General features: G+C 42.0%; 1 pseudogene; it reads right to left on the bottom strand.

Annotated features, from left to right (window-relative positions):
• Positions 1-15,393: 15,393 nt before the first annotated feature.
• LOC134589291 (RNA-binding protein EWS-like) lies at positions 15,394-16,305 on the bottom strand (annotated as a pseudogene).
• Positions 16,306-26,926: the final 10,621 nt, after the last annotated feature.

Here is a 26,926-nt window from a genome sequence, read left to right as displayed (position 1 = left end):
AGGGTAACAGAGATAAGCAGAGTAAGGTAAACAAGCCGGGTCAAAACCCAAAGGGATAATAGAATACACAAGCACTGAGTGACTAGAACAAGCTAGAACCACGACAGGGCAATGAGCTAATGAAAGAAGCTCTGTTAAATACCCTGTTCAGAGCAGTAACCACGCCTCCAAGGCGTCCTGATTGGTCCTGCAGCAATTGAGTGACAGGTCGTTCCGGAGGAGTGTCCTGATGACAACTTCCTGCCTAGATGCTGTAAAAGGCAGTCACTCCCTCGCGGCCGGCCTTGCATGACCGGATAGACCGTGGGGAAGGGAGCCATCAGGCCGTCTGGATGGAGGAACAGCTAAGTCTCTACCTCTTTCGGAGGTAGAGACCACAGGTACCCTGACAGTACCCCCCCTCTCAGATACGCCCACCGGGCGGAATACACCAGGGCGAGAAGGGAATCTAGAGTGAAATGCCCTGCGGAGACGGGGAGCATGCACCTCCTCCTGAGGTACCCAACTTCTCTCCTCAGGACCATAACCCTTCCAATCGACCAGATATTGCAGTCTCCCCCGGGAGATTCGAGAATCAACGATGGGATTGACCTCATACTCCTCCTGACCCTCCACCTGAACTGAGCGGGGAGGGGCGATCGTGGAGGAGAACCTGTTACATATTAATGGTTTTAGCAAGGAAACATGAAATGAATTAGGAATGCGTAAGGCATTAGGCAACGCTAAACGATACGCAACTGGGTTAATTTGAGACAGTACCCTGTAAGGTCCAATATATCGAGGAGCAAACTTCATAGACGGCACTTTTAACTGAATGTTTCTAGTACTTAACCATACTCTATCGCCTGGAACAAACACCGGTGCTGCCCTTCTACGTTTGTCAGCGTGTCTTTTAACCAGCGTAGAATTGTGCAGAAGGATTTGTCGAGTTTGATCCCACAACTTTCTTAAATTGGCAACATGAACATCCACCGACGGTATCCCTTGAGAAGAAGACTCCGAAGGAAGGATGGAAGGATGAAAGCCATAATTCAAGAAAAAAGGGCTAGAATGCGTAGAATCACAAATGAGATTGTTATGTGCAAACTCCGCCCAAGGAATCAAACCGACCCAATCGTCCTGGTGTTCTGAAACGAAACAACGTAAATATTGTTCAACTTTTTGGTTAGTGCGTTCAGCAGCTCCATTGGACTGAGGATGATAGGCAGAGGAGAAATTCAATTTGATGCCTAGTTGGGAGCAGAATGATCTCCAAAAACGGGAAACAAATTGGGAGCCTCTGTCAGAGACAATTTGGGAAGGTATCCCATGCAAACGGAAAATCTCCCTGGCGAATATCTCCGCTAATTCGGGCGAAGATGGGAGTTTAGGTAAGGGAATGAAGTGAGCCATTTTAGTAAATCTGTCTACCACAGTGAGGATGACAGTCTGCTTTTTAGAAATAGGCAAATCAACAATGAAGTCCATTGCCAGGCAGGACCAAGGCTTTTCAGGAACCTCTAAAGGGTGCAGAAATCCGCATGGAAGCGAATGGGGTAGCTTGGTCTTGGTACAAACTTCACATGCCCCGATGAATTCTTTAATATCCTTGCGTAAGTCAGGCCACCAAAAATCTTTAGAGACCAGCGCATAAGTCTTGCGGATGCCAGGATGCCCAGCCACCTTGCTGTTATGGAGACAGCGTAGCACCTCCAGTTGGAGAGCGGCAGGAACGAAGTGTCGATCCCCAGGAGTCTGTTTGGGTGCCAAATGCTGAAACTTCATGATCTCAGAAAGCAATGGAGAGTGAATCCTGAGATTCGTGTTCGCGATGATATTCCCCTTAGGAACTATGGAGGACAGAAGTGGTTCAGTTATAGTGGATGGTTCATATTGACGAGACAAAGCATCGGCTTTAGAGTTCTTAGAACCAGGTCTATACGTAAGAACATAATTAAAGTGAGTGAGGAACAAAGCCCAGCGAGCCTGCCTGGCGGACAAGCGCTTAGCCTCCCCAATATAAGACAAGTTCTTATGATCCGTTAGAATAGTAACAGGGTGTAGTGTCCCTTCCAGTAAATGTCTCCACTCCTTTAACCCCTTAAGGACACATGACATGTGTGACATGTCATGATTCCCTTTTATTCCAGAAGTTTGGTCCTTAAGGGGTTAAAGCCTTAATGACCGCTAACAGTTCCCTCTCCCCGATGTCATATCTGCTCTCAGGCCCAGAAAATTTTTTAGAGAAGAAACCACAAGGGTGTAACGGTTTATCCACCCCTAACCTTTGAGACAGAACAGCCCCAACTCCTGTCTCAGAAGCATCGACCTCGAGCAAGAAAGGCAGAGTCGTATCAGGATGAACTAGAATGGGAGCTGAGGCAAAAAGTTCCTTGAGAGTCTTAAAAGCAACAAGAGCTTCCTCAGACCAGAACTTAGTATCAGCCCCTTGTTTGGTCATATTGGTAATAGGCGCAATGATAGAGGAGTAACCCTTAATGAAGCGCCTATAGTAGTTGGAAAAACCAATAAACCTTTGGATAGCCTTGAGTCCTTTGGGCAAAGGCCAGTCTAAAATAGATTGGAGTTTACCAGGATCCATTTTAAAACCTTCCCCAGAAATCACGTACCCAAGAAAGTCTACCTGAGACTGATCAAAACTGCACTTCTCCAATTTGCAGTATAGACCATGTTGCAGAAGTTTGTGTAACACCTTTCTGACCTGTCTATGGTGAGTCTCAATCTCCTTAGAGTGTATTAGTATGTCGTCCAGGTAAACAATAACACAATCATGTTGAAACTCCCTAAGTACCTCATTAATCAACTCTTGAAATACTGCAGGAGCATTGCATAGTCCAAATGGCATAACAGTGTATTCGTAACGGCCATACCGGGTATTGAATGCCGTCATCCACTCGTGACCTTGCTGGATTCTCACCAAATTGTAAGCCCCTCTGAGATCTAACTTGGTGAAGATTTTGGAGCCCTTAAGACGATCAAATAACTCGGTAATCAGTGGGATAGGATAGGCAATTCTGACAGTTATTTTATTCAAGCCTCGGTAATCCATACACGGTCTCAGCGTACCATCCTTCTTCTTAATGAAAAAGAACCCCGCCCCGGCCGGAGAAGAAGACCTCCTGATGAATCCCTTTTCTAAATTCTCCTGAATATACTCCTCTAGAACCGAGTTTTCCTGAACAGACAAAGGATATACATGGCCCCTCGGAGGCATAGTCCCGGGTAGAAGCTTAATTTTACAGTCAAATGACCTGTGTGGCGGCAAAGAATCGGCATTCTTCTTGTAAAACACTGCCCTTAAGTCTAGGTAAAGGTCTGGTATTTGTCTTTCTGTGGCCTGAGTAGGGTTCTCCTGTATGTTAATATTAGCTAATGGAGAAACCTTGCACAAACACCGATCCTGGCAGCCCTGGCCCCACGAGAGTATCTCTCCTAACTCCCAATCGATAATAGGGTTATGTTCTTTCAACCATGGGTACCCCAGAACTATGGGAACGGAAGGAGACGAAATGAGCAGAAGAGATAAATTCTCCACGTGTAGGATACCAACATTTAACTCAATGGGTATGGTCTCACGAAAGATAACAGGGTCTAGTAGTGGTCTACCATCTATGGCCTCAACGGGAGGTGTCTCCCTTAGCTGGGATGGGAAATTGTTTTTACTAGCAAAGGCTTGGTCGATAAAATTCTCAGCAGCACCAGAATCTATCAAAGCCATAGCCCTTACTACTTCCCCCCCGCAAGTTAAGGAAACTGGTAGCAGAAGCCTGTGATCTTTATAATTAGGAGTAGAGGACAAAATAGAAACACCCAAGGCCTGTCCTCTAGAGAGACTTAGGTGCGAGCGTTTCCCGGGCGGTTAGAACAGTTCGAGAGTAAATGACCCTTAGCTCCACAATACATACACAAACCCTCTCTTCTCCTGTACTGTTTTTCCTCCTCAGAGAGGCGGGTATACCCTATCTGCATAGGTTCAGGAAGCAAAGATACCGTGGAGTCAGGACTTGGAAAAGCGGGAGCTAACCTAAAAGAAGGTCTCCGGTTCCTCTCTCGAGTGTTCTGTCTCTCTCTTAAACGTTCATCTATACGAGAGATGAACGAAATTAAATCCTCTAAATTCTCAGGGAGTTCTCTGGTAGCAACCTCATCAAGGATTACTTCAGATAAGCCATTCAAAAATACATCCATATACGCCTGCTCATTCCACTTGACCTCTGACGCCAGAGACCTGAACTCTAGTGCATAATCCACCAGTGTTTGGTTCTCCTGTCTCAGACGCAACAGTAATCTGGCTGCATTAACCTTTCTACCTGGAGGGTCAAATGTTCTTCTAAAAGCAGCTACAAAGGCGTTATAGTTATAAACTAATGGGTTATCATTCTCCCATAATGGGTTGGCCCATCTCAGAGCTTTCTCAATAAGTAGGGTGATAAGAGCGAGGTTGCAATTCAAAGTGGATACTAATTTGGTTTAAGAAACCACGACACTTCTCAGGAGACCCACCATAGCGTACTGGGGGGGTAATGCGAGAAGAAGCACCCACTGTGGCTACTTCTAGACCTGAACCGACAGGAGAAACAGGGGTATTACGTATCTCCTCTGGTGGGTTATTGGCACGAGATAATAGAGCCTGTAGCGCAAGCGCCATCTGATCCATTCTGTGATCCATGGCTTCAAACCTAGGATCAGGAGAAGCCAGCTGACTGTTTGTACTTGCAGGATCCATTGGCCCTGTCGTAATGTCAGGATCGGGACAGGGATCCAACACGCAGAGTACAAACAGTAGCCAGATACGTATACCGGACCTTAGAATGGCCGGACTAACGTAAGTAGTACAGTATAGAATGGTCAAAGACAAGCCGAGGTCGAGGGTAACAGAAGACAGGTAAGCGAGAGACAAGCCGAATCAAGGGTAACAGAGATAAGCAGAGTAAGGTAAACAAGCCGGGTCAAAACCCAAAGGGATAATAGAATACACAAGCACTGAGTGACTAGAACAAGCTAGAACCACGACAGGGCAATGAGCTAATGAAAGAAGCTCTGTTAAATACCCTGTTCAGAGCAGTAACCACGCCTCCAAGGCGTCCTGATTGGTCCTGCAGCAATTGAGTGACAGGTCGTTCCGGAGGAGTGTCCTGATGACAACTTCCTGCCTAGATGCTGTAAAAGGCAGTCACTCCCTCGCGGCCGGCCTTGCATGACCGGATAGACCGTGGGGAAGGGAGCCATCAGGCCGTCTGGATGGAGGAACAGCTAAGTCTCTACCTCTTTCGGAGGTAGAGACCACAGGTACCCTGACAATAGCAGCTTTACACATTTTGCATCCATTGAACTTAGGGTTTTTGGACAGTTTCTGCTTGAATTTGTTTGCAAGATGTCAGAATAGCCTCACAGAGCTGCTGTTTGGATGTAAACTGCCTCCCACCCTAGTAGATATTTTGCTTGAGGATGCTTCAAAGGTTCTCAATAGGATTGAGGTCAGGGCAGGATGGAGGCAACACCATGACTTTCTCTCCTTTTATCCCCATAGCAGCCATTGATGCAGAGGTATTCTTTGCAGCATGAGATGGTGCATTGTCATGCATGAAGATGATTTTATTATGGAAAGCATAGTTTTTCCTTCTGTACCAGGGAAGAAAGTGGTCAGTCATAAACTCCACATACTTTACAGAGGTCATCTTTACACCTTTGGAGACCCTAAAGGGGCCGACCAGCTCTCTTCCCATGATTCCGTCCCAAAACATGACTCCACCACCGCCTTGCTGATGTCACAGTCTTGTTGGAACAGGGTGGCCGTCCACCATCCACCCACTACTCCATCCATCTGGACCATTCAGGGTTGCACGGCACTCATCAGAGAACAGGACTGTTTGAAAATTAGTCTTCATGTATTTTTCTGCCCAATGCAGCCATTTCTGCTTGTGAGCATTAGTTAGTGGGGGCTAAATAGAAGGTTTATGCACAGTTGCAAGACTCTGGAGGACTCTACACCTTGATGTCTGTGGGACTCCAGAGGCACCAGCAGCTTCCAATATCTGTTTGCTGCTATGTAATGGTATTTTAGCAGCTGCTCTCTTGATCCAATGCATGGATCTGTCAGAAATCTTCCTCAATGTGCCTTTATCTGCACGAACCCGTCTGTGCTCTGAATCAGTCACAAATCTCTTAATAGTGTGATGATCACGCTTACGTTTTCGTGAAATGTCTTATGTTTTCATACCTTGTCCAAGGCATTGAACTATTTCACTCTTTTCAGCAGCAGAGAGGTCCTTTTTCTTCCCCATATTGCATGAAAATGGTGCTCTGCTTAATAATGTGAAACACCCTCCTTTATTCGTTTTTCCTTAAATAGGGCTCACCTGGCAATCTAATTATCACAGGTGTCCGAGATTGTTTTCAGTGATCAAAAGAGCCCTGAGACACAATGCCATCCATGAGTTAAACTGAAAAACAAAATATTTAATCTTTGTGACACTTAAATAGAATTTGCATAATAATTTGGAACAGGGTGTATATGAAACCAGGGGGCAGCACTCACCTGAACATGCAGAAATGGGGTGCTGCTGGTGGGCCAATTTATACAATACGCAAGATCCAGCGCACTCACTTATCCACTAAACAGCAACCTAATGTTGACAGATTGTATATTTTTTATTTATTTTTTTAGACACCTAATCTAGGCAAAAATAATGGGGGTTTAGTTACATTATATGATCATACATTACATAAGCCTGCCACAACATCAATGTACCCCATCTTTGGCAGGCCATTCTCTAACAGCCTAATGTCTGCTCTTATGAGATTAATCCACTTACTTGGGGAAAAAATTCCATCTGGGGCTCTCTGCAGTACAAGGCTAAATAGGGCCCTGATATGAGGCACCTGTGACAGGGAGGGGTGCAAAACCAAGGAGTTGATTCCCAAATATATACATATATATGAAACCAGGGGGCTCCCTGTCTTAAAATGTTAAGTTCTGGGATACTAGTCTGGCCTTAAATATTACCCACCACTGCAAGTGATAGTATGATCCCCAGGTGTGAATTTTTACCCACCAGAGCTAAATTAATAAATAGTAAATATTCTCATTTGTTTATTTTTCCATTTTTTTTTTTGCTAGTCAATTTCATAAAAGAACTAATTTTCTTTCAGTCAGTATTTCAATTTATCCCCTTTCTCTGGCACAGGATAAGTATGCGTTAAATGTTGTATCTAGAAGATCTTTTTAATAGCACCCATAACCCACATTATATCTAGAGAAATTACAAGAAATAAAATGACAGGGACATGAAGCATATGCTCAATAAATTTAATTAGATAGTTTTGAAAGCCTAGAACAAGCATTGGGAATCTGCATGAAGCATTTGGACAGACTCCTGACTGCTTTACTATTCATCAAAAATTTGGGAAATAATTACCTTGAGAAACCCAGTGTATTTTCTGTTGGCAATCACCAATGAAAATTATGATATAATGAACTCTGTATAACTCATGCAGTATTTGTCTGTCAATTAAAATAGGAATTTTACATCTAAATTCTAAATGGAAACAAGTATTTACAGTGAAAATCTCTTCTACAGTGCAAGAGAGACCCTGAAAAGGTCATTCTAATCTTATTTAAGTCAGTAGTAAGCTTTGTACAGATTTTTTTTCTTCTCTTCACTATGTTATCTTTTCTTCACTCGAAAATAACATTTTATTTGGAATTATAAAGATTTGATATTAGAGACTGAAAGAACCAGTTGATAGCAGCAGCAATTAAATGAATATGCAAAATCATGCTTGAAATTAAGTAATACACCACAGGTGACATAAATTCATGTCAATCATCTCTTTATGTAGAACATGGCGTGAGGTAGGTACAGCAGGCTGTCCCTAATCCTTGCACACAAAAAAAAACCTGTAAATGCTCATTTTAAATGATGGCATAAGAAGGTAATGGAAATCCGCAGGAGTGCGACTTATAAAAATGTAAAATTACTTGAAATTACAGAATTCCATGTTTAATGATAGTATTAGGTGATATATAAAGAAGTATAAAGGACAGAGACTAAATTGACCTAAATTTATCTAAAATGAATTATGGCAATTCTAGAGGAAAGATTTTACTCCGCGTGGGAGGGGGGATCCAAGGACACTATCGTGTTAGGAATACAGATTTGTATTCCTAACATTAGAGAATCCCTTAAACTTACTAGAAATATCAAAACAAAGATGACAATAATTAGATACAAAGATGATGATAGCTGTTTCACAAGGAGAGGGCGAGAGTGATTGAAAAGACGACTGTCCACATACCACCAAGTTATTTCTACAATAAGTTGTGTCCTGGGATCCAGGAATGCAAGACACTGTAGGCAAATAGATTGTGCGCATGAACAAAATGGCTCTGCACATGCACACAGAACCCATAAGCACAAACTGAATCAATGGACTGCAAATGTACAATTTGTTAATCAGCAAGTGTTAATCAACATGTCAATACAGCTATGCATATGCAACGAGTTTGCATTATATAAATTAGTGTCAAGCAATGCATGCTGCATAATTAATTGAAGTACTGATAACTTAATCACTCTAGTGGCTTAGATGTATACTACACAACTATTACAACCCCAGGCTTTCTGTAGGGATCTTAGCTTATGTGAAATACTATTGATGTACTGATCTGTATCACTGATTTAATCTGATCTTGCACCTGATCAATGTTCATCTATAAAATGCCACATATCAGCTTCATTAACTAGTGAGCATATTTTTTTGCTGTTTTGTTTGTATGTTTAATAAAGTGTAAAGAGTTAATACTACCAAAAACAGTGTTTGAATTAAAACAGCATTTTGGTTTAATAACATTACAAGTACAGTATCCCTTAATTTTCATTTTTTTTTTTTATTAAATATGAGAAAACTCACTTTAGATTCTACAAGTTTTTGGTGTAGTCCAATCCTTCTTCTATGATGTCACTCTCTCGCACTCCAATAGGAGAAATGGTTCAGAGGCTTAGGTCAGCACATAGTGAGTGCTGTGATGCTCTTCAGAAATACCTAATACATTAAAATGTTTGGTACATAGTTTGAGTGTTAATTTATTCTGTTGCTTTTGTGCAGATATATTGGGTGATAGAAAATATTTTCCAATAGAATATACTGTATCAGTCTTCTAATATTAGTATAGAAGCACAATTATCAGTTTTCTCACATTTAGTAGGGGAAACGAGAATGAAAAATACTTATGGTATTTGTAAGGAACCCACTGTGGTTATTGTAAATGGTTATTTTGCTATGTGACCTCACTGGAGGGACAGCAGCGACTGGCAACTGGATCCTCACACATTTGCACACTTAAACTTGCAACGAGGCCCACTACATCTGGACCTTTTTGCATATCGAACCAACCATCAACTGCTGGTTTTCTACAGCTGGTTACCGGACCCAGAGAGCGCAGCAGTAGATGCTTTCCTACAAACTTGGCCACTTCAGAGAGGCTACGTCTTCCCTCCATTTGCAATGATAGCAAGAGTACTTCACCACATTCGACTGCTTGTCCTGACACCATTTGACCAAGTAAACCTGGGATAGAAAACACTGTATTTGTGTGTTGGAGACCCCATGAAGGGGTCTGTGCATAAAAGTCATGTGTGGCCTGAGCAAACTCAGTTGACTCCCAGGACTATGTTTCGTCTGGTTATTGGGGGAATGGATGTCTGCATGTTTTAATGGTTCCAGAGTGACTGAGTGAAGGAATTAGCAGAGGTTACCTGTGGTCTGCTACAATCTTAACTTTAGTAATGACAGGAGGCAAATATTTCCCCCCCTGGTTTCTCTTCCAGATCCCTTCCCTTTATCCTGATATTCCACTAATTCTGGATTATCTGTTAACATGTGTTGGGATGTTACTCTACATTGTCTTTATATATTGTGTTTGCTTAGTTTATTTACTATAGTCGTTAGTCTCTCATTGTATTCCTATTTGGTGATAGAATTTGTTCCCTCACTATATTCGATTAACATTATTCTACTGCATTCTAGTATTGATACATATACTATTGCATTATAACTTAGTATTTAGCAGATGCCTATTAGTATGGACGCTTGTTTGTTTAAGGTTCACCTTCTGTATGAATGACACCTCTTATACTCTCTTTCAGCTTAACTCGATTCATCACTCATGCTGTTGGATTGGTTTACATTGCTGGTGTATACACTTCATCCCCGTGGAATGTTAAGATTTTCTTGTTCTACCAGACTTTTCACAGACATTTCTTTTAACCTCTGTTATACTGTTAAATGTTTTTTCCTTATGTGACTTGTGATGTCGCTTGGACAAGAGGAAGTGCATCAGTGGGAGGGGCCTGTTATACCATATCCTTGTCTCTTATTGGTTCTTTGGTTGGTTTGTTTCTTAGTAAAGAAAGTTATTCACCTCCTGTCATTATTAAAATTAAGATTATTAATACACTAAAGCTAGCATAATCTTCAATTGAGAAAATGCTACCAAACTGTAAAATGCTGTGTGAATAGTGCATACATTCTCGAGTATTTCCAGATCCTTCCCTCACCAGTCTTCTTCTCCCTAGAATGTAACTCTGACTTTATTAGACAGCAAGCAGAACGTAAAAAAAAATAACCCATACCCTCAAACTCCTGGGTGGCAGAAATTAATATAGTACAGATCAGCCGCAATACATACTGTAAAAAAACTAATTAAAAAAAAGTTACCTGTGTACTATCCCAAATCCCTATGCACATTTAAATAACATGATTATTAAATTGTGATTTCATTGGCATGCTGAATATTTTTTAAATATTATTCAAGGTCTTTTCATTTTTTTGTCCAGAGTACCTGCCCTGCAAAGACTTCTCATTGAGCTGCATTGGGAAGTCTGTGATTGGACAGCCACAGAAAGTCTAGGCAGGGTCAGAAGGGGAGGTCTTGCAAAGCTTTTTCAAGCTGTTCTTTAAAATAAACGTGGTCAGATTGCATTATTATTCCTCTCAGCTAGGGGAGCTTCAGCACTACCTCCCCCTCTTACTTACCCATCTCAGTTTTAGATCAGTACACTAATGACAAAAACACGGCACCATTGGACAGCAGTATGAGAGAGAAAAGCAGCATGCTCTGATCAGGCAACCTTTCTGCTCCCCCTATCAAAATGTTACAAGTTGAAGTGATCTTCCAAATATGTCAGGAATGCCCAATGCAGTTTTTTGGCATTCCCAGGAATAGGGCACTGATTGGTTTAATCAGTGCCCCCCTAGATTGGGTGTGAAAAGCATTATAAAGAAGAAGCAGGTAAATATGAAAAAAATATAATATTTACCAGGTTTTTTTTCAGCCTGTAGAGTGAGGCAACTGTGTAATTCAACACAAAACAACATTGGTCAATGTCTCTCTAAGGAAGCAGTCCATGATGCAATTAGCTTAAGTCTCTTTTTTTTAATGCAAAGTGGAAGTAATGTAAAAATTGCAAATACAATCAATCCAAAATATTCAATAAAAAATTAAAACAATAAAATTACAATTAAATATCATGCTTTATACATAAAACACATAACACTGAAGAGACAAATTATTAGCCAATAAAAAGCTTCAGTAATGTCTTGTGATACTTTTTGAAGAGCTAACTTTATCCCATATATCCCTGCCCAGCAGAACTTTTTCAAAAGAACAATGGTTTCTGGAAGTTGTAATCCACATATTAGTTTTTTTTAAATATAAACCAAACCTCTCATACACTAATTATTTAGGCTCTAAAGCTATAAAACGCTTGCAAAAAATAAATAATAAACCTACAGTTAACTGTATACAACCTCTAATCATTCACTGCCAATAGCACACTTTACATAAGTACTGACCTCTTAAAATAATAGTCTACTTGCAGTCACCTCTGTGTTGGCCATGTGTTCAAAGTTATAGGTCAGTTATTTCCTTTTTAAGATCCATTGTGAAAGAGATCGCTTTGCAGTGTCCTAGACAATAGCAACAATGATTGGCTTTGACTGACTGGTTTTTAAGAGATGTCTTCTTGGTTATTAGAGAAAGCAGCCAATCATTTCTTAGCTATAACACTCAACAATACATCTTAACCATCAGAGCCAATTCAACTTGCTCCCTTAAGCCACTCTCCTAATCAATTCACTTAAATGTGTTCCCATAGGAACAGCCCAATTCATACTGAAACCTGTGAAATGTCTTGGTGAGCGCTTTGAACAAATAAAGGGTACATAGAGAACAGAGAACAAAAAAAACACACCAAGTAACTCACAGTTATGTCCAACTGTCTTTGATTTCCCTTTCTTTTTAGCCGTAATTACTTAGAACGAACATTCCTATATACTACGAGGACTACTCTCTGACTGTGTAACCTTTACACATTAAGTATCCGAACTGCACAAATTTAAACATGAACTTTCATTCAATCCATCTATTTCAATGGACTAGGGAATGGTGTCTCTGCAGTCTGACTCTTGTAATGAATAAAATATGCACATATCCTTAATGCTGCTAACCTGTTCTTGACAGAAATATAGAAAAGAAAGAACATTCACATGATTAGAACTAAAGTACAAAATGTTCATTTATCACTGTTTGATTGTAAGTTAAGTGAAAGGTGACTGCTTATATAGTCTGTATGGCTCATTATAATGTTACAATGCATCAGTATAACAGACACATATTTTATCTTTTATTAGTAGTGGGGGTATGTTATTTGCTTGTATTCAATAAGGAAATATGCTTGTTGGTAACAAAAATGTTTTATAGATTTGTCAATTATTTTTTTGTATTTTTTAAGGGAACTGCCATTTCTTCAGAAACTATACAATTGAATAAGACATTCAAAATTACTCTTATCATTAGATGCTCTATTTTCTATTTTTTTTTAATATCTATTTTTTTCTATTTTTAATTTTATTTATTTTTTAATTGTTTTTAAATAGTATTTTATTGTGGTGTTGAACAAGTTGGCACATGCCAGAGTATAAAATAAGACCCCTTCCCCCCAACCTAGTTTTTCCTCTTTTTTTTACAGAAAATAGACATGGCAAGCCAATTTCTGACAGTCCCAACAGAAGAAAAATAAACCTATCCAAGAAGGGTGAGGGCACATGTGGCGACCTCCAAAAAAGGGGCAAATACAGGGGGAGTGCTTAGTAACGACAGTGCTTTACACATACTCCTCTCCTGGTGAAATGTTTACCAACAATATACTCCTCATGCTTACAAAGCGACTGCAGCAATACCTTTAGACCTTCAGAGAAAACATCTAAAAACAGAACAAACAACTTTGTGGTGGACCCTCAAGTTAAGAAAAACAAGAAAAACACCAACAACAAAAAAACAGGGAAAGGAGGCTGCAAAAAAAAATATTTTTCTATAGTCCTTTTAGAGTAATTAAATTATACAGTAAAGCATACTCACATGCAGACACAGACAATCTCACTGACACACAAGCTCATTGATACACAGGCTCACAGACAATCCCATTGATATACATTAGCTCATTGACATAAAAACACAAGCTCACTGATCCACACAAATAGGCTTACTGACAGACAATCTCAATGACACATAGAGACAAGCTTACTGGTACACACATTCAAATGTAGTACAGACAAACTGATACACACACACAAGCTTACTACAGACAAGTTCACTGTCACACACACACGCTCACTACAGACAAGTTCACTGACGCACATACTCTCCCTACAGACAAGCCCATTGACACACACATGCTCCCTACAGAAGAGCTAACAAACACACAGATTCACTACAGACAAGCTCACAAACACACATGCTAACTAGAGACAAGCTCACTGACACACACATGCTAACTACAGACAAGCTCACAGTCACACACATGCTTACTACAGACAAGCTTACTACACACACATTCTCACTACAGACAAGCTTACTGACACACACATGTTCTCTACTAACAAGCTCACTAACACACGCATGATCGTAGACAAACTCGCTGACACACATACAAGCTCACTCACTAGCAGACACACAAGCTCACTCACTAGCAGGCACACACACACACACACAAACTCACTCGCTAACAGGCGCACACACACAGAAGCTCCCTCACTAGCAGACACGCACACACAGAAGCTCCCTTATTAGCAAACACACACAGAAGCTCACTCACTAGCAGGCACACAAACAAAATCCCTCACTAGTAGACGTGAAACCGCAAGGGAAGTAATTGATGAGTGCACCCCTGGGTGGCCGCCATTTAGTATAGACGAACGCCAACCAGGGGGAGCATTTATACCCCAAAAGGAGATGCTTCCCTTGCAGGTTTCAGCACAGGAATCTCGTGAACGGAAATTGCCTGGAGAATATGCCAGTGTGATGTCGCGTGGGGTTGATGGGGACACTTTTGGGGCACTGACTGGTTTGGTTGTCATCCTGTGCCTAGGAGACAAAGGGATGGTCTCTTTTCCTGCGATTTGGATCCCAGGCACAGAGGCTCCTGGGATGAAGACCCCCCTGTCATCCTGGGTGGGAAACTCCTCGACTGAGTGGCAGGGTTTCCATATTTGGGAGGCAAAGGGACAGCAACCCCCCATTCCCATGCTTGGGCTACCTGGTGTAGAGAATCCTGGGATACAACCCCTGTTGGTGTGAGCCAAAGACCCCTTGCATGGGGCTATGCTTAAAATCTGTGTTTGGCTCAATAAACTTGTGTTGTACCTCCAGAACTGTGTGTCATTCAGTTACTGGGGGGGGGGGGGGATGGTTATCTTTATAGTACTATAAGTGATTCCTGAGTGGCTGAAGGAAGAAGGGAAGAAGGAAGAAATTAGCAAAGGTAACCGGCCGGGTTACCATGGTCCGCTACAACTAGTGGCAGCAGTGAGTGGGATGGTACTTCCCAACCGGACTTAACCAGCGCTTGTTAGCCAAACCAGTCAATGGACTATGCAAAAATAAAGAGGCCACCGCTACAGGAGATATTGGCAGCCCGAGGGCAAGTAGCCAGTACCCGACCTAAGGCTGATTTCATTGCTACCCTCATGGAAGATGATCTATAGAGCCACCGGGAGAGGGGCTTGTGTTCAGGGGGTAGGGCTTAAGAGCAGGGATGGAGCATTCAGCCTGAATTGCTGTAAATTGTGCTGGGAGACTGACAGATCTCCCTCCGGCCGGCCAGCAGCGTAATAGTAGCCGCACCAGCCCCCAGCTCCTCCCTCAGACTGACTCAGGCTGGCACAGTCCAAGGGGAAAATCATTTAAATTTCATATGCCTGATTGTTAGGACTGTCTGCCCGGCCCCAGGTGCCGCGGTCCACTGGGAAATTTCCGGGTATCCGGTGGGCCAGTCCAGCCCTGGTAATAAATGAGGCTTTGAACTTCTATTAGAGTCTCTCTCTGCACTCCTGTCAGTGCTCACCATCTTCCATTTTACCAGGTCCACCAAGTCTGCTGCCACCACCTCTGCCTCCTCCAATTGGCTCCATTTGGTATCTTGGGGGCCCAGGAGGACCACTTCTCTTTCCTGCACCAAAAATCTCTATCCATACCATGGTCTTTGAAACACCTGTCGCCTCCCCCAAACAACTGTAAACATCACATGTCCTTCACGGTCCTTTATTCCACAACCATCTTTAATGTCTGGTCCCCCCCTTGCTCTTTCACTACCTGGTGATTGAAATGGAGGAGGAATGTAGCCCTCAGGTTTTTGAGCCTTTCATTGTTTGCATTCTGTTCTCCAATCAAAGTTTTGTTTTCCACAGTCAGGGTTTTGACACTGCCAGTCTCAAGCTCTGTTTTGTACATCTGTACCACCAACTGGACTTCCAAACGGCCCTCTAGAACTTCTTGGCATAAATCCTCCGCATTCACCTCCTCTGCCTCCCATTCACCCCATGGGACCTCCCCATATAAGTGGCGGTTGTCCACGGCCATCACACAAAAGCATGCCACCTCTCATACTCAGCAAAGATGTTTTTTTGCGACCCAGTGACTTCAGTTTATTACCTTAAACGTTTTTTCCATAACATAATTCTACAGCAGTCATAGCTGAAGGTGTATCTTCAAAAGGAACTGTTTCATCTCTCTTTGCCTTTCTATTCTCTTTGTCTGTAAAGATGGTCACAAGTGGAAGGCCATTTCTCTTGTTTATCCTGACTTTGCCACAGTGCAAAGAAGTATTTTCTTTCACTGACTGTCACATTTTCATTCAGGCCTTGCACACAGATTGTGTTTTTCTCTGGGTCTTCTTTAGGCTCCATAAGGGGTCCTAAGTTAAGGCCTGGTCCGTCATCCATAAGTCTACCAGGCTTACTGAAACCAGCTCGCTCTCCACAAGGGCAGTGGAGAGGATGATGGCTCTATTTTCTATTTAAAGGACCACTATAGTGCCAGGAAAACATACTAGTTTTCCAGGCACTATAGTGCCCTAAGGGTTCCCCCACCCTCAGGGTCCCCCTCCCGCCAGGCTCTAGGGGGAGGAAGGGGTTAAACTTACCTCTTTCTCCAGCGCCGGGCGGGGGACTCTCCTCCTCCTCTCCTCCTCCATAGCGACATCATCGGCTGAATGAGCATGTGCGGCAGGTGCCACGCGCGCATTCAGCCAGTCCAAATCGCGGGAAAAGAGACCATCCCTTTGTCTCCTAGGCATTCTCAATGCTTTCCTATAGACGCTGGCGTCTTCTCACTGTGAAAATCACAGTGAGAAGCGCGGAAGCGACTCTAGCGGCTGTCAATGAGAGAGCCACTAGAGGCTGGATTAACCCTATTATAAACATAGCAGTTTCTCTGAAACTGCTATGTTTATAGAAAAAAGGGTTAAACCTAGCTAGTCCTGGCACCCAGACCACATCATTAAGCTGAAGTGGTCTGGGTGCCTATAGTGGTCCTTTAATGTAAATCAAAGATTTAGCAAATAACACCACTGCAAATGAAGATAGAAAATAGAAACATTGTTTCATTTCTCCTCTTCTCTTTATAGTTTCTCTATGATGACAACTAGGTGCAAACGTTGTCATCATGATTGGCAGGGAGTTAAAATGGAAGCCCCAAGTTAAAGAATAAAAGGATGTGATTTTTCTTAATTAAAATTTATTTTTATACCTCACAAATACATATTTTTAAAATATAGGGGATAAGTAAACATACTATTAAAAATCCTGGGTTGTGACAGTTTCCCTTTAAGAAACAGTATTAACATGACACTAGTTTTTGGCATAGTGGTATGTGTTCATTCAAAAGGATGGAGTAAAAAGTTGGTGTGCTAAGTAATGAAATGTCTGATGAGGATCTGATAGCAGAAATGTGCCTGAGAAGTGAGAAAATAATTGCGTCTGAAGAGGTTGAATGACAAAAGGCACAGAGGCAAGGTGAGGGAATAATTCAACATAGGATATGGTGTGGTGAAATTACATACATTCACCAGAAGGTGCTGAAGGACAAAAGGGGGTGACAAATAAAAAGGAAATCCCAACATATGAGGAGCTGCCAAACACAATAGGAACCTGAAATACTTTAGGAGATTGGGGCTAAATGTAGTCATCTGAGCTAGGCAATAAGGTGAGCAGATGCTCAGCATAGGTGAAGCATGTACACATATAAAACAGGGCCGGACTGGCCCACCAGGATACCGGGAAATTTCCCAGTGGGCCATTGGCCTGCGGCAGCAGAGGGGAGCTGGCTGTTCTGTCTCTGCTCCCCCGCCCCAGCGCTCAGCTTAATAAGACCGGGGCCAGAATATGACGTCATTAAGCTGAGCGCTGGGGTGGGGGAGCAGAGATAGAACAGCCAGCTCCCCTCTGCGGCCGCCATAAGAGCAAGCCCCGCCCCCCCCGCGGCCGCCATCAGACTGAGCTCCCCATGCGGCCACCACAGGTAGCAATTATGTGTATCAGTGTGAGTGTATGTGTGTGTGTCTGTGTCATTGTGTGTGTGTCTGTCTGTCATGGTGTGTGTCTGTCTGTGTCATGGTGTGTGTCTGTCTGTGTCATTGTGTGTGTGTCTCTGTCTGTCATGGTGTGTCTGTCTGTCATGGTGTGTCTGTCTGTGGCATGGTGTGTGTGTGTCTGTCTGTGTCATGGTGTGTGTGTGTCTCTGTCTGTCATGGTGTGTCTGTCTGTGTCATGGTGTGTGTGTGTGTGTGTGTCTGTCTGTGTCATGGTGTGTCTGTCTGTCATGCAATGTGTGTCTGTGTCATTGTATGTGTGTGTCTGTCATGTAATGTGTGTCTGTCTGTGTCACGGTCTGTCTGTGGCATTGTATGTGTGTGTGTGTCTGTCTGTGTCATGTAATGTGTGTCTGCCTATGTCACGGTGTGTGTGTGTCTGTGTCACGGTCTCTCTGTGTCGTGGTGTGTGTGTGTGTCATGGTGTGTGTGTCTGTCTGTGTCATGTAATGTGTGTCTGTGTCACGGTGTGTGTGTCACGGTCTGTCTGTGTTATGGTGTGTGTGTCAAGGTGTGTGTCTCTGTCATGGTGTGTATGTATGTGTCTGTCTGTGTCATGGTGTGTGTGTGTGTTTCTGTCTGTGTCACGGTGTGTGTGTGTCTGTGTCATGGTCTGTCTGTGTCATGGTGTGTGTCTGTCATGGTATGTGTGTGTGTGTATGTGGTTTTTTTTTACTCACCTTTATTTCCCCCCACGTCGTGCTGGTCTCCCCTCGACTGGCCCTGCCTCTAGCTTCAAGCTTGATGATTTCAGCCAATCCGCACTGACACAGGAAGCACCTCTAGTGACCATCTGAGTGTCTGTCACTAGGAAGCAATGTAAACACAAAAAAAAGTCAGTGTTTACATTGAAAAGCCTGCAGGGACAGGCTATAGACACCAGAACCACTACATTAAGCTGTGTGTGTGTGAGCGCCTGCTAGTGATTGGGCTTGCTTGTGTGTGTGTGTGTGTGCCTGCTACTGGGTGGGCTTGTGTTTTTATGTCAATGACCTTATGTATATCAGTGAGATTGTTGAGATTGTCTGTGTCTGCATGTGAGTATGCTTACCGTATAATTAAAACTTTTACTCTGAAAGGACCAATATTTTATATTAGAAAAGGCAATATATATATATATATATCAATCATCTAGGGTGGCAAGACATAGCCTTACATATTACATGCGACAATATATGGCGCAATGACTTATGGGGCTGGCATAGATTTTTTTTCCAGGGCTGCTTTGGAATCCCCAGTCCGGCCCTGATATAAAACCTTAATATAATACATAGATATAATACAAAATAAATGCATTGTTCATACACTAGTTTAAGTCGACATGTAAATTATATACCTATATAAAACTAGGGTTGTAAAAGGCTCTCATATATTTGGACCTGTTAACATATGACTTGATGTATTTACAAGAGAATAAAAGGTTATTACACATTAATTAATGCATTAATATTTTATGAAAAGTCAGAATGTTAAAGATTGTCATTTTAAACCATTGGGGATATTTTTTCCAAGTGTAATTGTATCTATTCCTGTTTGGTTTATCCTAAAGACTTTAAACTATTCATTCCCTGCTTTTACAGTACTTATGAACTTACCCATAAACATGAGCGTCCTGGGGCATAAAGTGCTGAACACAGTGTTTGTCTATATTTTAACTTAAATCTATTTATATTTTTATTTTCTTGATATTTTATGCTTGTGTGGCTAAGGTTCCAATATTTTAGGCTATGAGGGAATGGGAGCATATTGATTGTATTACCAGTGTGGGTAATTTAATCACTCACCTTGTACTCCTTCCCTGTTACATGAAAAGAACAAACTCTTGGTTTCAAATTTGATTTTTTTATTACATGTGGCAGAGCTATGATAATAATAAAAAAAAATAATAATAATATCCTGTTTAACCCCTTTACTCCCAACAAATTCTATATCCATGCTAATGTTAATTTTGCAACACAAAGCAAAAGTATATTATATAATCTCCTGAAATGTTTTAGCTCTCAGCTATTTGAATCCAGGATGAATGAAAAATGAAAAAAAATTAATTGCATAGTTGTGTTTTTTCCGAACAGCAATATCTAACATTACTCCACATTTATGTTCTACTTATCAATTCCATATTTCAAATATTTTGTATGCTATCTTTTATGAAAAGAACTTGGTAGGGATTTGACAGAGAAAAAACATTAATGTTTCTTTGACTGTAAGAGCATAATGGGAGGTGCAGTCCACAATATCTGTAGTGCCAGAGGGTGCCTACCCCTGATCTATATAGACATTTGCATTCAGTTTCAAACAAACTGATTTGTCCAAATTGTTAAACAACACAAAAAATGAATTAGACATTTTGTTTGTATTGTGATACAGTTTTCTGTCAATGGAGTAGAATAAAAGATTGATTAAGGGACAGCCACTAAATGGGACATTTATTCACAGATTAAGAAGTGACCAATAGAGGGAAAAAAGGAGGAGCAGTAAAAAAAAAAAAAAAAAAGAACCTATATTTATATATTTATGTTCTAAATATTAAATAAATATATATTAATTTTGTGGCTGTGTTCCTGGCAGAGACGGCGAGGGATCTCTGTTCTCCCTGCTCTGCTCCCTCACACGTCGGTGCTGATGCCGGGAGCCGGAATATGACGTCATGTGTGTCTGTGAGAGGATGTGTATGTGTCTGAATGTGTGTGTGTCTGTGAGTGTATGTGTGTGTGTATGTGTGTGTGTGTGTGTGTGTGTGAATGTGTGTGTTACTGTGAGTGTATGTGTGTGTGTCTGAGTGTATGTGTTCCTGAATGTATGTGTGTGTGTCTGTGAGTGTGTGTCTGAGTGTGTGTTTGTGAGTGTATGTGTGTATATGTCTGTGAGTGTGTGTAAAGTGTATTTGTGTGTCTGCTAGTGTATGTGTGTGTTTGTATGTCTGTGTCTGTATGTGTGTGTCTCTACATTTCTGTGTGTGTGTGTATATGTGTGTCTGTATGTATGTCTGTATGTATGGGTCTCTGTGTGTGTGTGTGTATGTGTGTGTGTGTGTATGTATGTGTCTGCATGTGTATATGTTTGTCTGCATGTGTGGGGGGGCGGGGACTTGTGGGGATGGGGACATATGGGGGGTGGTGAAATATGGGGTTGGAGGTAGATGTATGGGGGGCCTTAGGACAATTTTCACACCGGGGCCCCGTGGTTTCTAGGTACGCCTCTGGTTATATCTTGTTTTGCTTTTCCATAGATTTGAGGTGTGTTTTACATTATAAAAACAGAACAATACATCAAAACTTAGATAGCCTGATGGAAAGGCATGCCTCTAACATATGCTATGATTGCTATGCTGGATGAGTTTGCCATGGATCTGGTAAATATAATTAATTCTTACACTAGCAAGACCATGAAAATATATTCTATACTATATATATATATATATATATATATATATATATATATATATATATATTTATACTATTTTAAGTTCAAGTATAATTCTCCTAGACCAGGTTTTTTCTGGATTGAGAGGAGTGAGCTTATTTTAAACTGAAGGCTTATGCACAACAAAATATACAAGGAAGAAGTATTGAAAAAGAGAGAAATGATAGTAAATGTTCTTACTGATGATTGAGATGATCAGGTTCAATTGAAAAGCATTGAGATGGTAAAAAAAATCTATAGCACCTGAAGCCATAAACGAAAACAAAATCCAACTACACATTCATGTCTGGAAGTCAGAAGGATGATAAGCCAAGTGTCAATATAGGCACTAAGCTGAAGTTATTAAGAACGAGCTAGTTGGGAGCATAACAAGCAAAATCAAAATGGTGTACACAACAGACACAAAGGAAAAGCAAACAAGAGGGGACACTTTGCCTGAAGGTGGCACTCGAATACCTAGGTCATAGGTAGAAATGTTAATGAACCATCATAAGCATGGGTGACAGATACAAAATCCATTCAACATCCCACACACTTACGTTATGTAGATACCTTTTAAAATTGACTAGTGGTTTGCATCATTTCATGCCAACAACATAGAACAGAACCACTTTTGAGTTCATGGATGGTGAGGTTGGGCATGTGGCTATAGCAGACCATGTTCATATCCCTTTGCAAACACTGAATGGTTGCCATCAGTTTGTTAAACTTTTATTGGATATAAATATATACGACATGAACAATATTCACATAATTTTTTGCTGAATTTAGTTCCTCTGGTAGTTGAACAGTTAACACAATTAAAAGTTGAAATGGAATGACAATACAGCATCTCCTCCTCTTATCAGTAAGAAATACCCATGTGACACCAGAGCGAACGCATTCATCAACAGATTTTATTTAACTGCCTGCATGTTGCTTGACTGTGTTAGACACAAACTACTATTTTCCCCACAGTGCTTATTGAAGTGCAGTGTATATTTATCTTCACATTTGTGCAAGGTATTGCATTATCACAGCCTATGCAGCAGACATCTCAGCAGCCCCTCCCAATATAATCACGTCTCATTCTTTAGTAGGAGTGCTGAAAACTGGGGAGGCATTATTTCACACCTGTGAAAACAGCATTCGGTATTTAATTTAGCTGAAATATACTATTTTGTGAATCTGCAAGAGTTTTGCAAACCCTTTCCGTTTTTACAACGAAGTATTTGATGTTCATAGCTCTTGAAAAATGTGTCTGCTCATCGGAAAATAAGAGCAGTTTTTTTGTGGAATATAATTTTAGCAAGGTTAACAAAGCCTCACAAAAAGGCTAATTATGTTTTGGTCTCTACTGCTTTCTTGAACAAAGTCACACACATCAAGTATGGATAAGGATGATCCTTATTATTGGTATGAATACTCAAACAAACTCTGTCTATATTGTCTAGAGGCAGCACTTGGAGAGAAATGTCAAAATCCATCCCATACAAAGAAAAAGCAAACTGTTAAAGGACCACTATAGTGCCAAGAAAACAAACTCGTTTTCCTGGCACTATAGTGCACTGAGGGTGCCCCCACCCTCAGGGTCCATCTCCTGTGGCGCTGAAGGGGGAGGAAGTGGTTAATCCCTTACCTTTTTTCCAGCGCTGGGCTCTCCTCCCTCTTCTGACGTCATCGGCTACCTTTTTTCCGGCGCTGGGGACTCTCCTCCCTCTTCTGACGTCATCGGCTGAAAGCGCATGCCGCGCGCGCATTCAGCCAGTCCATAGGAAAGCATTCTCAATAAAAATCACAGTGAGAAGCGCGGAAGTGCCTCAAGCGGTTGTCAATGAGACAGCCACTAGAGGCTGGATTAACCCATAGGTAAACATAGCAGTTTTTCTGAAACTGCTATGTTTACAGCAAAGTGGGTTAAATCTAGCTGGACCTGGCACCCAGACCACTTCATTAAGCTGAAGTGGTCTGGGTGCCTATAGTGGTCCTTTAATTAAGATTTCTCCAGAACCTGGCTGTACAAGCACTTAGAGACACTGCTCACATAGACTATCTTTAGTGATGTCTTTGCAGCAATCCCTAAAAGCTGTGGGCCCTATTTGTGAGCTGAAGAATGTATATTGGGGGGAGGTGGGGGAGGGGTACATGAGTTTGGAAAGATATGCTATGGAAAGTGACATTGGAGATATCTGCTTGAGCAGCAAAGTGATTGTGTGTTTCATGGAGGTGAGCAGGACAGTAATTTGTAGACTTTTGCATGGCGAGAAAAATTGGTTAGGTCAAACCTCTCTCCCAAAAATGTAAACTTTTTTGAATGCCCAAATGTCATCCATATGTCAGTTCAAGTTGGCAACATTTTGCTGCTGAAAACACAATTCAGAAACTACTCAGACGAACCAAAAGGGTGGGAAAATTTGTATATTTTTGCAGTACACTGATAGAAGCATTTTCCCACTGTTTGGTTCACAGATCAAGTGAGAAAAAGTAACCAATATAAGGAAGAACAGGAGAAGCAGTAAATAAATATGACTAGCAGTTGATGAGGTCTGGTGTTGACAACTTATTCATTTCTTTATTATTTCATATTGAGCCTCATATTAATTAAACGCACATCAATAAAACTCACAATAATGTGTGGTGTGTAATAAATGAATAAATCAAGGCTGATGACAAAATAACTTCATAATAATGTTTTAAATACCATATTTTGGGGCTGGGCCCGACCGCCCGACCGTCCTATGGTACAAAACCCAAGCAACACGGCAATAACAGCGACCACAAGTTGTCACAGATATCTGGGCAGCTGCCGGAGCCACCGCGGTCCCCGAGATTGGGAGTTTTGGAGCCCCTGTGGGCGATATGAGGCTTCGGGGTCTGTGGCCTATGTGGGTAAAGAGCGGGGTGGACAGCCGCCGCCCTGTTTGCAAACCTGGCTGCCGTGCAGCGGCCTTGCGATGCACCTCGCGGGTCCCCGCTTCCCCCCATGGACCGGGGGGGGGGGGGGTAATCCCGGTCCCCACCAGAGGGAAAAACGCCTTACACTGGCCTATCATTCAGCCTACCTTGCACTGTACATCATGCGCCCGGGTAACAAAATGGCGTCAATGCGACCAAAACCGCGCAACACAGCCTTGCTGGCCCGCAGGCAGGAACAACAGCTTGCTGAGAATGCCTCCTACCTACGACCCACAAGTCCCTGTCTACCTACTCATGGGGAGGCTTGGCTGCCGCGACTACCTTCCTGGCCCCTAAGATCAGCAAGTACAAGATCCCCACTGATGACCACGAGAAACCAGCAGGGGCATGGTACCCAGAACACACGGCACGGAGGGGCTTCTAATCACCAGCGGGAGGTATGACCGGACCACACAGCGGATCTGCCTGCGGGGATACCCCAAAGATATCAGGCTGCCAGACCAGATGACCCACCTTGCAGGGCACCAGTGGACTTTACCAGAAACCTTGGCTTACCTGACTGACTGTATGTTTAATGATATGTTGCCATTCATTTTTGTCTTAATCCTTTTGCTGCCATGATAGGCATATGCATCTTGAGACACTCATAATCTTGCTGCCACCTAACAAAATCTCTACAACTCTTATGTGTTAAGCTAATGTTGAGCCAATATCTAAACTCATTCAGTAGATTATGTTTATGGCCATGCCTAGCATGAACATACTTATTGTTGCATGAATAGTCAGTCTGCGGAGCCTACCCTTTTTCTCTACTTCCATTTCCTCCTCTAAAACTTGTGTACTCAAAATGTCTATCAGAGCACACTACAACCTACACCTTTTCTACCAGATTAGACTTTCTCCTGCATTTTACAATACAAAAATGTGCTCTCTACCTGAATGCCATGACTATGATTCTTAAACATGTTATTTCTCTGCTTGGAAGTGCTGTCGTGGCCTACAAAGCTCTGTTGTTATCACTTGCACGATATAAATAAAGAATAAAAAAAATACCATATTTCACTGCATAATGGTCGCAGATTTTATGCCTAATTCCTTTCCTTAAAAATGGGGATGCGACCATTATGCTGTTTGTGGTCATTATGTGAAGCTTTATTTTTTGCAATATCATATATGCAAAGCTTTGTTTTTTAACAGTTGCTGATACCATTATAGCTGCTAATAACGTAATTACATAATCTCTGATCCTGATACATGTCCTCCTGTCAATTATTAATGCATTAAATAAATAATATACAATAAACTGATAGGTAATACACCCTCACTTCAGTATAAGATCAGCAGGATGCTCGTCATCAGTTTTCAAGAATAGGAATGTGTCACAACAAAAACAGCAATGGTCAAGTATGAAACTATTACGTGATAAATTTAATTTGAACCAATTTTTGGACTGAAAAACCAGGGTACGACTATTATGCAGTGGCGGCTATTATGTGGTGAAATACGGTACGTGTGTGTCACACAAGTCCACACCAATAAAACTCAAAGTAATGTTAAGTGTGTATGAGTGTAAGATGGTTTCACAACAAGAAAAACTAAAATAATATTCAACATGTTTTATATCTATTTATTGCACCTTCACGGAAATGTACAAGTGCATCTCCACGCTCTTGATATTTCCCTAGTGGAGGAGAACCGTAACAATTAGACATGTGCAATTAGTTTCGGGCCGTATATGAATTTGGACGAATTTCGAACAATTCGGACATTCGGGTACTTCCAAATGTCCGAATAGCCGAAGTGCCGAATAGCCGAAGTGCCAAATTACCGAGGTTCCGAAGTTCCAAAATTACCGAATTACCGAAGTGTTGAAGTGCCAAAGTGCTTAAGTGCCGAAGTTCTGAAGTTGCCGAAGTTCCGAAGTGCCGAATTGATGAAGTTCCGAAGCACAGTATTGCCCAAGTACTAATATACTTACCCAGTGGACGAAGAAGAATGTTACACTGTATACTATTTTAAATAAAAAGTATACAATCATAGCCAGGATTCAACTGTAAGCATTTGCAACACTTACAACAATCAAGTAACATACATTCATATAAAATGTAAGTTACTTGGCCAGTCAGTGCAATGACAGGAATGAATAAGTAACTCCCTAATTCCCACGGTGTTAGGGAGCTCTCTACTAAAAGGCTGAAAGACCTGAATTGGTCTTTCAGCCAAATTTACTAATACTAAGTAAAGATTACTTAGTATTAGTAAAGTATGCCCCTACTCGCTATACCACGAGTAGGGGCATGTCTATTAAACAGTGAGCAGCCTGTCCCCCACCCCTGTCCCCCTGGCCCCCACCCCTGAGCGGTGGGTAGGGGCCCTAAAATACTAATTAAGGGGGGACCTAATGTCCTCTCCCTTGGCCCCCACCCCTGAGCGTGGGTGGGGGCGCCTAAAATACTAATTAGGGGGGACCTAATCTCCTCCCCCCTGGCCCCCACCCCTGAGCGGTGGTTGGGGGCCCTAAAATACTAATTTGGGGGGGGACCTAATGTCCTCCCCCCTGGCCCCCACCCCTGAGCGGTGGGTGGGGGCCCTAAAATACTAATTAGGGGGGACCTAATGTCCTCCCCCTTGGCCCCCATTCCTGAGCGTTGGGTGGTGGCTCTAAAATACTAATTAGGGTG

The sequence above is a fragment of the Pelobates fuscus genome, chromosome 1 (genome assembly GCF_036172605.1).
Source record: "Pelobates fuscus isolate aPelFus1 chromosome 1, aPelFus1.pri, whole genome shotgun sequence".
Lineage (NCBI taxonomy): Eukaryota > Metazoa > Chordata > Amphibia > Anura > Pelobatidae > Pelobates > Pelobates fuscus.
This window is presented reverse-complemented; position numbering and strand designations above follow the sequence as displayed.